Below are 14298 nucleotides of genomic sequence, written 5' to 3'. Positions count from 1 at the left end.
TTCACCATTGCAACTGCAATGATGACGTGATCCACATGATAGAGGTCTCAAGGTCATCCAGAACAAATCACTTTGGTAAGTTTTCTTGGTGCACTAGGGTGCAGTGTATGGTCTATCAACGGTGCGAATTGGGACAGGTGTGCACACGAGTGATGTTGCAAAAGACCGGGATCCCACATGGTGGACCCCACATTCCGTCCAGAAAATTCCATGGTGGGCGTTCACCTATATCTCAATGTGCCCCATTTTCCCATTTGTTGTGGCCCAAATGAGTTATGGATCATGGGGTAGTGCATCCAATGGCCAGGTTGGATTTACTCAGACCATGTGGGCTCCGCATAGCTGGAATCTCAATGTATGATAATAACCATATGACCCAACATATGTGATGATTCCCTAGAGTCAAGTCATTTGGAAAAATAAACTTTCCATGACTCAGGCACAGAACATAGGCAGTGTGATCCGCAAGAAGAACGGACTGGATCACATACGTACGTGCAAGTTTGGAATGTGTGGGATTCAGATGGCTAATTAACCTTGCCAGTAGCCATTGCATGGCTCTTCATCCTTCTCTTTTGACATAAGATTCATAAAATAAGTGTAGGTATGATACACTAGTCATGGTGAGTGGAGGCAGCGGTATCACTCCCTTCATCTCCATCATCAAAGAGCTCATCTTCATGGGTCCCACACCAACATATCCACTTCCAACCATACTCCTCATCAGCGCCTTCAAAACCTCTACAGACCTCACCATGCTGGATCTCCTCCTCCCTATCATTGGGCCCACCTACGATACTTCCCACATCCAACTCCAGATTGAGGCCTTCGTGACCCAATAGAAGGAACCTGCCATCGACAACACCAAGAAGCTGCTCTAGACCATCTGGTTCAAGCCTGTCCCATCGGACGTGCCGATCATGGCTTTGTGTAGGCGCCATAATCTCCACTTCATTCATCATATTCCTTATACTATTGGGCATTGTCACACGTTACTACATATATCTGCGATCAATCGTAACACAAATGAGGTCTATTCGGATTCGGCGTGGGCACTTTTATACATGTCGTTAGCCCGTGTTTGTATAATGGCAGTGGCTAGTGGAGTGACATTGTGGAACAAGAAGCAAAATGCTATGGAAGGGAGCCAAATCCAGAACATGGTTCTACAATGCTGATAGAGAGCTGGAGAGTCTTCCCCACAAGTCTCTTGTACAAGCTACCAAGGTGCACTTTGGTGCAAGGCCCAATCTCAAAAGTAAGCTCGAATGCTTAATTCAAGGCTCCAGTCCTTGCATATTGTACAAGCATGTACGTAAAGATTGGTTTTGGCTCAGTGTAAAGAGGTTTGCAGAGCAATATTAATGTACAATATATAAGACACGTCGGACTCTATCCTTTGGATTTAGGGCTTTTTCAATGATAAACCGTTTTTGTGGGGCTTCCCTTATGGGCCATGCAGAAAGAACTCTCCCATTAAACATTTCAAGTCATTGATTGTACGAAGGTTATAATAGCCTCTTATTTATTTATTTATTTTTTAAACCAGAAAGGTGGGAACCCACACCACTTGTAACTTTGTTAATGAGAAAAATATGAATCATGGCAGTTGTTCATATCAAAGCATTCGAGCTAAATTATCGCATGGTTGAAACAATTCAAGTAAGACCTTTTATTTGTTGTCCTTCGTCACATGAAGTGAGAGTTGTCATATAAATATCTTGGGTCATTGAAAGATGACATAGATTTAAAGGCTAAAGTCCCAACATACCGTATCACAAGCAAACTTCCAATAGTTAGCCAATGATGCATTTTCTTGGAGATCAGATGTTTTTCTTTTTAAAATTTTTGTAGTAGGTTGATTTAGTATTTTTTTTCCATATGTGTACACAATCGTTTATTTGTGTTATGTTATAATTGGGTGTGATGTACATTCCATGTTTCTTCCTTAATGCTAACTTGATGTTATTAGGTATCTGTTATTTACACAATTACATCATATCACTTGTGGTGGCATCGCCTCATATGCATTCTGAATCCTATGTTAATCAATTTTATTTTTCCCATATGCTTGATGAGTTAAATTCAAGGTAGTATAAATCGATAGCTACCTCCTAGCAAGCTGAATGTGGTCTTGCCAGCAAAATCGCCATGGAAATCCTTGGTGATCGACTCGACCTGTAGGTCGCTAAGGAGGTCAGCCGAGAAGACTATCCGAGAATGCAGACCGTGGCTCCAAAATTCATTAGAGTACTAAAATGGACAATTTACTTGTTGACGCTCTCATGAAGAAGATTAGTTTTGGACATAAGGATGACAATGTGTTCAAAAGAGAGGCATACTAGGATATGTGATTATTATAATACAAAATAACATTGGGATATCCTCGAAAACAATCAACATTCAAAACCATTTATGAACCGATTAGAAGAATATACAAGACCAAGGGATATGCTCGCTGCAAGCAGGTTTGGTTGGGACAATGAATTGAAAATCAATATTATTACCTCAAGACGAGATGTGGGAAGAGTATGTAAAGGTATATAATCCTCATTTATTCTTATATATGTGATGTGTGCTGCATTAAGTTCTCTTCAATGTACAATAACATTCGTTATATATATATATATATATATATATATATATATATATATATATATATATATATATATATATATCTTTTTTGTATATAGTCACATTATTATGATGATAATATTTGCCGGAAGTGTAACCGATTAGAGGATCTAGCTTTCACAGTTAGGAATGATATATCAACCCACAAGCAAATATGCATAGACAGGTATGTGACAATTTCTGGATCACAGAGGCCAAGTGATGTAGAAGACTTGGACACAAATTCAGATGTACATATGCAAGATCTTATACTTATCATCTCATGATTATGGAAATAACGACCTCGAGATATGATGGTGTTACGACTCTTCTAGTGGAAAAAAGCTGGTATTTTGTACTCCCACACCAAATACCTAATTTAGACAATACTAGTAAGATGGAGTACTCAGGAAGGAAGACAAAGCTTAGATGTCCATGTGATGTACTTGGTACATCCATGGATAATGTGGTAGATGCTGTTAGGATATTAGCAATCAGAATTACAGATGACATTACATGGATGTCCAAAGTTATGAATGTATTGGACCAGGTTCAGAGCTTAACTACACCCTGATCCATAGCTTAAGTGGTAGGCTGAGTGAAAGATACCTCGTTTTAACACTAAGGTCTTGGTATCGATCCCTAGTGGGGGTGGCTAACAGTAAAGTGTGAACTGACAGTGTTGTGTACTAGCTAACAAAAAAAAGATAAAAAAAAGAAAAGGTTTAGAGCTTAACTAACATTGGATTCTTCATGACAAGTAATATCTTTTTTAAAAGATGAGCAATATGTAGCCTTGTTTCTCAATCTTAACGAACGCCGCCGACTTAAGTGGCAAATTTGAAGTGACACTCCGATCATTTTATAGTTGGGCACTGAAATATGGAATCTGTATCATATGATCGTATTTTGATAATTTTAGATATGTTAATCAAACTATCCATTTTATTATACATGTATCACATAGGTCACTTGTTACATACTTTTGGACACTATCATTTCTTACTATGTTGAAGCGATTTTTCCTGACTTGCATTAGGTAGGTAGTTGACTAGTTAATATTCGAAATGATATTAATTTTCAATACATCTCCTGCGGTATTGATTGGGTGTAGAAGCAACCTTAGATCAAATCAAACAAGCAATAGAGAATGAAAAATCCAAGTAAACACAGATAACACATGAGATTTTATGTGGAAAACCCGTGCGGGAAAAAACCATGACACAAAGAGATGATCAATCCACTATAATTAGAAGAAGATTACAAGCGATGAAACAACTTATAGTAAAAACTCTATATTCATCTTACAAACTCTTGAGCAATCATGCTAAGCTCCTCTTTGCTACCCCTAATCATAATTAGGAGTGTACTTATATACTCCTATACAAGTTTAGAAACAAAACACTCGTAGTTGTGTAAACTTACACATTCCGTCAGTTGGATCGAATGGGACCTTCAGTTGAACCAAGTCAACTGACTCTCACACATTCGGTCAAACTAGAAACATGCAAAATAGGACATCGTGCTTCTAGAGAATCCACAACAAATTCAGTCAAACTAGACAATACATATGTCAAACCGAAATAGGATTTCTATGCACTAGATTAAAGGCATCTATCAACAATCTCCACCGTTGCTTTAATCTTCCATCTCCGCTACTTCAGGTTGCTATAACCATCTCTAATTCTTCAAAGTAACATCATCATTGCTTCATGCACACTATGTCTTCATTTCTTCTTTACCAAGCTCCAAAAAGTCGAACAAAACTTTATTTTACATGTAATAAATTATACATTATAGGTAACATAGTATATATTGTATGTAACCGGTATATTCTATGTAAAATATATAATATATATATTAGAAACCTTAAAACTCAACTCGCAGACTCGAATTCAAGCTTGACTTGAAAGATCGAGCTCCGGCCCAAGCCAGCCCGAGTTGCTGACTGAGCCGAGCTGAGCCGACAAATCAGGTTCGAAGACCGAGCCGAGCCAAATTCGAGCTAAGGTAGCCTACTGGCCGACCTGATCCGAGCGGGGCCAAGCTCGACTCTATTTGACTCGTGTACAGCTCTACAGTGATGAGAGTATCTAGTACTGCGTCATCTCCCTCAAGTTATTCAGCACAATCCTATGACTCATCTCCTCCCTCAAAAGATCACAAGTGAGATATACTGGTGCCTTTGCTGCTGTTGTAGCTAGTTATTTGGTTCTCTCTATGGCATTGTATGGTTCTCTTTATGACATTATATATCATTCTTAATGTCTTGACTTGTAATTGGGATGTTTTTTTGGACTTTATGATTCCCTAACGATGCCATTTATGCTAATGATGCTATTTCATGGACTCATTCTATATTGGTAGTAATCTAAAACCTATTATCTATTTTATATGCCGTTTGGATTGGGTTCACAGGACTTGATGATGCTGCTTGTAAAATCCTTGTGCATGTACAGTTGAGTTAAGGTATACTGCTCCGTTATACATGCAAAATGTATTCCATTTGTATGGATGCCTGCCCACTGCAAAGTTAGGTCACCAAGTTCTGTGGGTCCTACCTTGATGTATGTGTTGTATTCACACCATTCATCCATTTGGAGATATCATTTTAGGGCATGATCTAAAGAATGAGGCAGATCCAAAGCTATAGCGGACCCCACCAAAGAAAATATTGGAGAGAGTAACACCTAATGTTGAAACCTTCCTAAGGTTCATTGCGATGTTTATTTGAGATCCAACCTGTTCATAACTTAAAACAGACATGAAAGATGGGAAAAAAACAAATATCAGCTTGGTCAAAAACTGGTGGCCATTAGAAGTTTTTAATGGTTGGCGTCACTCTCTCCACTGTTTTCTTTGGTGGGGTCCACTCGAGCTTTGGACCTGTCTTATTCTTTGGATCGTGCCCTAAAATGGTCTCTAAAAATGGATGGACAATGTGGATACAAAACATATATCATGGTGGGACCCACAGAACTTGGTGATTTAACTTCAGCAGCGAGTCTTACTAGTTACTACTCAACCTTTCAATAGCTGATCCGCATCCCATTTGTATGTGATGTATGGATACAGATTGGCTGGTGTACCACACACCAGTTATATAGCTGGTGTATTGACATCAACAAGTTCCGTGGGTCCAATTATAAGGTATGTGTTATGCCCAAACTATCCATCCATTTGGTGAACAGTCATAAGGTTTGAGCCAAAAAATAAGACAGATCTAAAGATAAAGTGGACACACTGCAAGGAGTGGAGGATTGAAAGTCTACCAATGAAACCCTTGCAAGGGTCGCGGAAGTTTCATATCAATATGAAATTTGGTTTTCCTCTTCATCTAGGTATTTGTGACTTTATGAATAGATTGTATGGAAAATAATAGTTATGGTGGGCTCTGCAAGCTATTTAACAGTAAAAATATTATCCTCACAGCTATTCTTGGTGTGGTCCATTTAAGCTTTGGATATGATTCATTTTATGGTTCATGATATAAAATGATCTCGAAAAATTGATGAAGCGGTGTTGATATAATAAATACATCATTGTGGGGCTCATGTAACTTTGAGATACTTTGAACTGTTCGTACATCTGAGCTCGATGAGCGTCAGCCACGACACGTATCGACACCATCTATATAGATGGTATGTGGTACACCAGCCAATCCGCTTCCGTGATGTATACAAAAATCATTGACGCTGATTAGCTACTGATATGTTTTGTATCCACACCTTTCATCCGTTTGGAGAGATCATATGAGGGCATGATCCAAAAAATAAGTCAGATCCAAAACTCAGTGGACCCCATCACAAAAAATAGTGGAGAGAGTGACGCCCACCATTAAAAAGTTATAAGGGCCAATCAATGTGTTTTACCTTCTTTCATGTCTGCGTTAACATATGAACAGTTTTGATCTCAAATAAACATCATGGTGGACCTTAGGAAGGTTTCAACGGTGGGCGTCACTCTCCCCTCTGTTTTCTGTGGTGGGGCCCACTCCAGCCTTGGATCTGCCTCATTCTTTGGCTCATCCCCTAAAATGATCTCTCCAAATGTATGGACAGTGTGGATACAAAACATACATCATGGTGGGCCCCACAAAACTTGGTAACGTCACTTCAGTAGCGAGTCTCGCTACTCAATCCGTCAGTAATCCGCGACCAAAAACTATAATCAGTGTGGGTATAAAACATATGCGAAACACTGAAACCAATTTTCGTTTTGTCTTAATTCTATTGTTGGATTCGAGGTAAGACGTGGTTTACGTTATTATACATTATTACCAGACGGTATGTACGCATGCTTAAATTCCATCACCAAAGGAAATAAATAATGAAATTCTCAGCCATTAATTTGCATTCTAACGACTTAGCAAGTATAAAATCCACTTGATAGATATACTTTACTTTCTTTAAACCTATCTCATGACATTCTAGATGATTCAACCATAAAGACAATCAAGTAGACACAAAATCATTACACCTAAAACTTCTACATTAAGGATGTATAGCCCACCTAAGTTTTGAAATATATGTTCATCCTAATGAGGCAAATGAGATGAATGGACTGTAAACATCACAGTGGGTCCTACAGAAAATCAAGGGTGGAAGTTCTATCCCAACTTTTTCTTGTAGTGTGGCCCATCTGAGTTTTTGATGATCATCATTTTTACATTCAATGGTTAATTATGGGACATCATACCTGATGGACGGGTGGATCTCATGGTAGATACATCCACGTGGCTCTAGGTTTGTGAAAGTATCTCAGGTAGGTATGTGGCGTGGCCATATAAATAATCCTTGTACTTCACTATGCAGAAGGAGAGTTATAGTACTAGTACCGGGACTTTGTAGTAGCTATACAGGTGGGATTAGAAGGGATTAGGTGGGATGGGATTCACCTGGTCTTGTGCTAGTTCCACTCTATGTTTGGGAGAATGGAAAAGCTTGGAATTAAATTAGATGGAATTGCACTGGTCCGTGCCAATTTCACTCAATGTTAGCAAGTTGCATAGGTCCCACGATGATGTGTGGGCTATATCCACACCGTCCATCCATTTTTCAAGATTATTTTAGAGGATGGGCCAAAAAATCAGGTAAATCTAAATCTCAAGTGGACCCCACCATAGAAAGCAACAGGGATTGAATACTTACCGTTGGAAACTTCTTTGGGGCCACATAAGTTTTGGATTTACCTCATTTTTAGGCCCATGCATAAAATGAGGTTACTAAACAAATGAATGGTTTAGATATAACACATGTATGTTATTCTCAATAATTCCAAATGATGGTGGGTATAACCATTCAATGTACCGCTGAATTACCAACAAAGCATGGCATTAATCTATCCCACGGGGCAGGGGATAATCCCAGCCATGGATAATAATTATGTTTTTGAATCCCATCCCACCTAATCCCTTCTAATCCCACCGCCCAATCAGGCCCTAATGTGCCTTCTGAAATGTTTGCTAATTCCACACAGGACGCGGAATGCGTCCTATCCCCGCTCTTCTCCGGCTGGAAACAGGCAAGAGCTTTGAGTAGCCACTGTAATGCATAGGTCTTATTCACACCGTCTATCCATTTTTTCCTATCATTTCAGGATATAATCCTAAAAATGCTGCAGATCCAGGACATACGTGGACTACACAATGAGGATTAAACTCTTACCGTTGAAAAATTCTTGGGGGCCACATAAATTTTGGATGGATCTGATATTTGCTTTTTTATCTTCATCCAGGTCTATGTAATTCTATGAATAGGTTGATGGCAAATAAACATAACGATGGACCCTAGAAAATTTTCAACGGAGAGAATCATTATCGCCATTATCACGGCTGCTTCCCGTGGTGTGGTCCAATTGAGGCTTGGATATGCCTCAAATATGGGTCCATATTCTAAAATGATATGTAAAAATGGATGAACGGTATGGATAAGATCCATACATCACGGTGGCCAGTCAAAGCTCCTGCCCGTTCCCAGCTGGAGACGCCGGGGTGGGACGCAATCCGCGTCCTTCCATATGTACATATTACAGAATACATTCACACGCAGGCACACGTGCAAATTTGATACACGTACGTAATATTTGAGCTTTCAAAATGATGCTTGGATCTTCTTCCTAAAAAAAAATCAGATGTTTTTTAACTCTCGGAGAACGTGCCAAGAAAACAGATAGTTTTTATTTAATTATTTTCTTCTAGCCATTCTTTTGTTTTGATATGTATACTATGGCCCACCTAAGTGTGAGATAACCTGTTTTGTTTTTTTCGTTTAAGCCAGAAGATTAAGCAGTTTTGGAAAGCTTAGATCTCACACGTGTCAGCTTATCACACATGCGCTCGAGTGTAGGAGTGTAAGGCTCCCACACGTGTGGAATTAGCAATCCTCTCTATGTAAGGAGGCATTTTACACGTGCTGCCATTCTGCAAACGCTGCACTGTGTGCATGTGGGGCCCATGGATCGGTGATCCAAATTGTTCATATAGTGGACCCCACCAAGGATGGGAGATTTTTCCAACATTGATAGATAATCCTGGTTCTGTATTTGGTCTTTTTTTCTGTTGAATGTGGACCACTTAACTTTTTTTTCTTCTTACCATCTATTTGCAGGCCACCATATCGAAAGTTTTGAATATTTCGATCCAGCAATTTCGTGGAAATCCATTATAGAATATGGGCGCTGTCGTATGAACGGTTGGATTACGGAATAGTGGGCCCTGCGTATACGGAATCTCGCATGTTTACTGATGAACAGGAACCTATATATACAAAAGGCAGCGGAAGAATAGGAACATCGATCTTTCCAGAGTATATACTCGGGGTTTTCATTTCTTACAAGTGGGGCCCACAGTGGATGGATCATGCCCAACACTCTCCTTTATAGGAAAATCCTAACCTTTTGATTTTTGGCCTGGAAATGGACGGTTAAGAAGAGAAATATATCTGTGGTCCACATTCAACTGAAAAAGAAGTATCCAGATTGATGGGTATAATATCTTCGAATCCAAAGAGTTTTGGGTCATGTTCTGTTCACGTTGGGATGCAACACGCCCATGAATCCGGATTACTGGCTCCGTCTATTCTGCGATGTTATCTGACCATGCAAGAGGTGTCCCCCAGCAAGAAGATTGGATATCTCTAAAATCGGATTTGGTACTAACACCTCCAGTACCGACGTTGGTGCTCCAAAAGCTCCTTGGAGTCTGTTTTATCCATGCCGTCCATTCATTTTTCTAGATCATTTTAAGGGATGAGCCAAAAAATAAGGTAGATCTAAAGCTCAAGTGAGGATAATGACGCCCACCATTGAAACCTTCTACGTCTCACCACGATGTTTTCTCCCTTCACGTAAACCTGAAGGGAGAACACAAATATCAACTTCAAAACTTCTGCAGCCCTCGAGAAGTTTTTAACGGTGGGCGTTCGGTACCCACCATATTGTCCAGTTGAGCTTCGGATCTGCTTCAATTTTGAGCTCGTGCCCTTAAAACGATCTGACAAACTGGACGGGGTGGATAAAATACTTACATCATGGTGGGCCCCACAGAGCTTTTCTGGTACTTAATGGGGAAACGGATTGGCTACTCCCCGCCACGGCCAATGGCTGATGGTCGGTGTTCTGTGGGTCCCATCATGATGTATGTCTTTCATCCATGCCGTACATCTATTTTTTAGATCATTTTAGGGTATAATACCAAAAACGAGGTATATCATAATCTCACGTGAACCACAGTATAGGAAACAGTGTTGAGTGTACATAGACCATTAAAAACTTTTAGGGGGCCATAAAAGTTTTGGATTAAGCTGATATTTGTTTTTTCCCTTCATCTAAGCCTGTATGACCTAATCAACAGATTGAATATCAAATAAACAGTCCGATGGACCTTAGGAGGATTTTAATGGTGGATATCCAATCACTATTGTTTTCCTGTGGTGTAGTCCACCTGATATTTACATCCCACTCTTTTTTGGGATCAAGCCGTAAAATGATCGGTAAAATTGGATGAACGGCATGGATGGAATACATACATCATGGTGGAGCCACAAAGCACCGACCACCAGACACCCGGCTAGTGGCAGGGGAGTAGCCAATCCGTTTCCCTTGAATTGGTGACTGCCGAATCCGAATTCCCGATCCACTCTACTCTACGTTAGTGAGGTTGTGTCCAAGCATCCAATGATTTTTATGGCGTGGCCGGCCTGATGAGTGAAGTGGACTGACTCGTTTTACATGAGGTGGCCGTTTGCAGACAGCGGTTTGATAGGGATATGCCTGTTGCACCACGTGGCCCAAGGTCTGTGGGGACCACCGTGATGTATATGTTTTTATCCATATATACCATCCATCCATTTTAACAGCTCATTTCAGGGCGTGAGCAAAATGATGCAGATTCAAGGCTCAAGTTTACCATACCACGGAAACAGTAGGGATTGAACGCCCACCGTTGAAAACTTATCGGGGCCACAAAAGTTTTGGATGAAGCTTATATTTGTGTTTTACAAAATGAATGAACGGTATAGATAAAACACATACATCAAGGTAGGCCCTACAGAGCTTAAGCCATGTCGTGTCACAGGGATATTCCTTGGCGTGCTGCAGACACTTTCGCTGTTTGCGTGGCTAATATGTCACGGGATCAACCGGCGTAATCTTGAAAGCCTGACCGAAAAAACCAAATGGGTGCAACAATCATATATAACACAAGTAAATATTTTAAAAGAAATGCTGCAGTGTTCTTAGGGCACAATAAGTTATATAAGTTTTAATGCTCATAGTTGCATTGGGACACTTAGACAGCTAACACTTGATATAGGCTGTAGATTAGGTCCCACAAGGATTTGATGGGCTACGATGTAAATATTGTATCTAATATTACAGTTGTAAATATCTGACCGCCTTTAATTTGGATGGCCAAGATCATTTACAAAAGTAGGTCTGATCAACGTTTGATCAATCTATTTATTGGAGACCATCTAAGAATTGGTTATGATTTTAAAGAGTAACTTTTATCAGGCAATCCTAACCATCCCATCAATGGATTGAAAAAAGGATGACTTTAAAAAAAAAAAGCACAAGGGATGGATTCGAATATCTGATGGGTGTGATTTTTGTTTGGTAAGCCATAAAATGTGTTCTGGATCACTTAATAAATAGTTGAAATTGACTGCGGGATATTTCACAAGAGTAATAAATTGTGTGGCACATCCACAGTAACCCCAAAATAATAGTGGCAAAAATATAGCAGTAAAAAAAGTTACATTCTGTGCCACCTATTGAAATGTTTATGTGAAACTATTAGTTGATATTTTAACAAAATTTTGTATTCAATTGTTAAACTTTAGGACATATTGTAATGCCTCGAAAATCGGCACCCGAATACATAAATTCCGGTCCCGAATTCCCAGGTGTTAATTTAATAAAATACGCATGTGTCCTCTATAATTTACATTAAGTTCATACCCGAATAATTAGAGTTGCGCAATTCAATTTAGCGGAACCAAAACAAGGTGGAAATTACTAAAGATTCAGAAATATAGTGCTAATAATCAAAAATACAATTCTAATAGTGGTGATCGCCCAAAATAAGGATTTATACAAGTCACAATATACATACCTAAGACGGTCAAAGTGTATGATTTTCAGTTTATGCCAAATCCTCCAAAACATAATGACGGTGACACAAGACGATCTAATCCTACCCGTATGAGGTCTCACTAGTACTTGCATTAATGTATGCTTGGTTGGTATTTTAAAACACCGTCCCATGTTGGAATAAGTAGCTAACTTAGTGGTTCTATTAGTTCTAAGTTAAATATGTTATCAACCCAATTAAAGCAGGTAATGATAAAACAAGAAAACAAACATTTCCTAAATACCTTTGTTAAATGTAAGGATGAGATTATATAATGATGCATACACCTTTCAATCCAATACTCCTTCACACACGACTCCAACGTCTATTTCATAAATGCCAACACTCCCTCATCACGCGACTCCAACGCCAAATCGCTACATCCTATCTAATGCAATGCGATTGATGCGTATGTTAGCCGATTAATTATTATGTTTCATTCATCCAGCATATTAGCGAATCTAAGATACCGACATCATATCACCAATCCTTATCCGAATCACGTGGCTCGTTGTAACACGTATCAGCTCCTCACCAGTGTCCCTTGATACAAATTTAGATATCACCCGTTTATATCACGAATCAACAATTCCAGATGTATGGCATGATACTCAAATATATGAGGATCAACTCGGTATGAGTCGTCACCCAATATTAGATATGATCACTCAGTTCTGAGGTGCGGACTTGTCATATAAAGCCAAAACACACAAAGGAAAAGATTCGTCACCCAATTCCATTTATACCCGGGTTGTTCGAACGGTATTCTGGCACGCAACCATCGGCCGGGTAATTTGACGGGGGCCATTCGAACAATGGTCTATCACCTTCATTAGTACTCACTGGTTACTATGGGGAGGCTCGTCACCCCAATGTAAGCCGACAGCTCGGACATGGTATCCCATACCACTATGCCCGGCTCATGAGTCTTAGGGGGATCGTATCGCACTAACAGTTATAAATGGACCATCCATTGAGAATGGAGTATCCTAGATTCAATTTGGTCGTGTCATACATTGTACACATATATGATCAGTTAGCTAGTAGACTAATTTGATTGACCTTGGAGAACCCCGACCTAATCGACATTGGGTGCAAGCATCCCGTGTAGTCTAGTTACTGTCGGTCGACTGCGTTCACTTGGGTCGATTGAACAAGCCTAGGGTGGCCGACCTAATTCTAGGGCTACCCCTTGGTTTGGGCGATTTACCTGATATTGTAAGCAACATAAGCATCACTACAAACTTAGCAATTCGTTATGCCGTCAACATAAATTTAACAACATAACCATATAGGCATTTTATCAAACATGAGAGTATAGATAGAACGCTCATCTAATCACCTAGGCATTTTATCAAATATGTGAGCCTTTATAGAATAATACATTCACTAGAGCATTTAATCAAACATGTAAGCATCAACAAATCAATACATCCAATTGAACATTCGACCAAACATGTGAGCATTATTAGATAACACATTTAATCACCTGAGCATTTTATTAAATATGTAAGCATCCATAAACAACCAATGTCACATATTGCAATCAAACTCGAAATATAGATGTGCTAGCTATTTACAAACCGTTCACCACAAGACATCATTAACTGAGATCCTCAAGGGTCGATAAATGAAAACCTAGGCATAATGGTCCTCACCTTGTGACGATTCACCCGATTTATGACGCTCCCAGTGTTAGGTTTTTAGAAAAAATTGTTGAAAGACCTAAACATGCATACAAGCTTGTGAGATTAGGGATAAACAACTATTGAAACCCTAAATTATAAGTGAGATTCAACACTTATCTCCAACCATTGCCGGGAAAACTCCGACGATGACTCCGGCTATGGCGAGGCGACTAAAGAGGAGATGAGAGGGTGGAGGTGCACCAATACTCAAACCCTAAGCTCTCTCTCTCTCTCTCTCTCTCTCTCTCTCTCTCCCCCTCTCCTCCTTTCTCCTCTTTCTCTTCTCCCTTTCTAAGAAAAAATTCATATGGGGAGAGGGGGTGTGAAATAGATAGGTATTTATAGTGCCAGATTTGGTAAAAATAG

General features: G+C 39.6%; 1 pseudogene; it reads left to right on the top strand.

Moving 5' to 3' along the window:
* The first annotated feature begins 430 nt into the window (after nt 1-430).
* LOC131232331 (ferric reduction oxidase 2-like) lies at nt 431-1365 on the top strand (annotated as a pseudogene).
* The last annotated feature ends 12933 nt before the right edge of the window (nt 1366-14298 follow it).

The sequence above is a fragment of the Magnolia sinica genome, chromosome 18 (genome assembly GCF_029962835.1).
Source record: "Magnolia sinica isolate HGM2019 chromosome 18, MsV1, whole genome shotgun sequence".
Classification (NCBI taxonomy): domain Eukaryota; kingdom Viridiplantae; phylum Streptophyta; class Magnoliopsida; order Magnoliales; family Magnoliaceae; genus Magnolia; species Magnolia sinica.
Note: the sequence above shows the minus strand (reverse complement) of the source record. Positions and strands in the feature narration are given on the sequence as shown.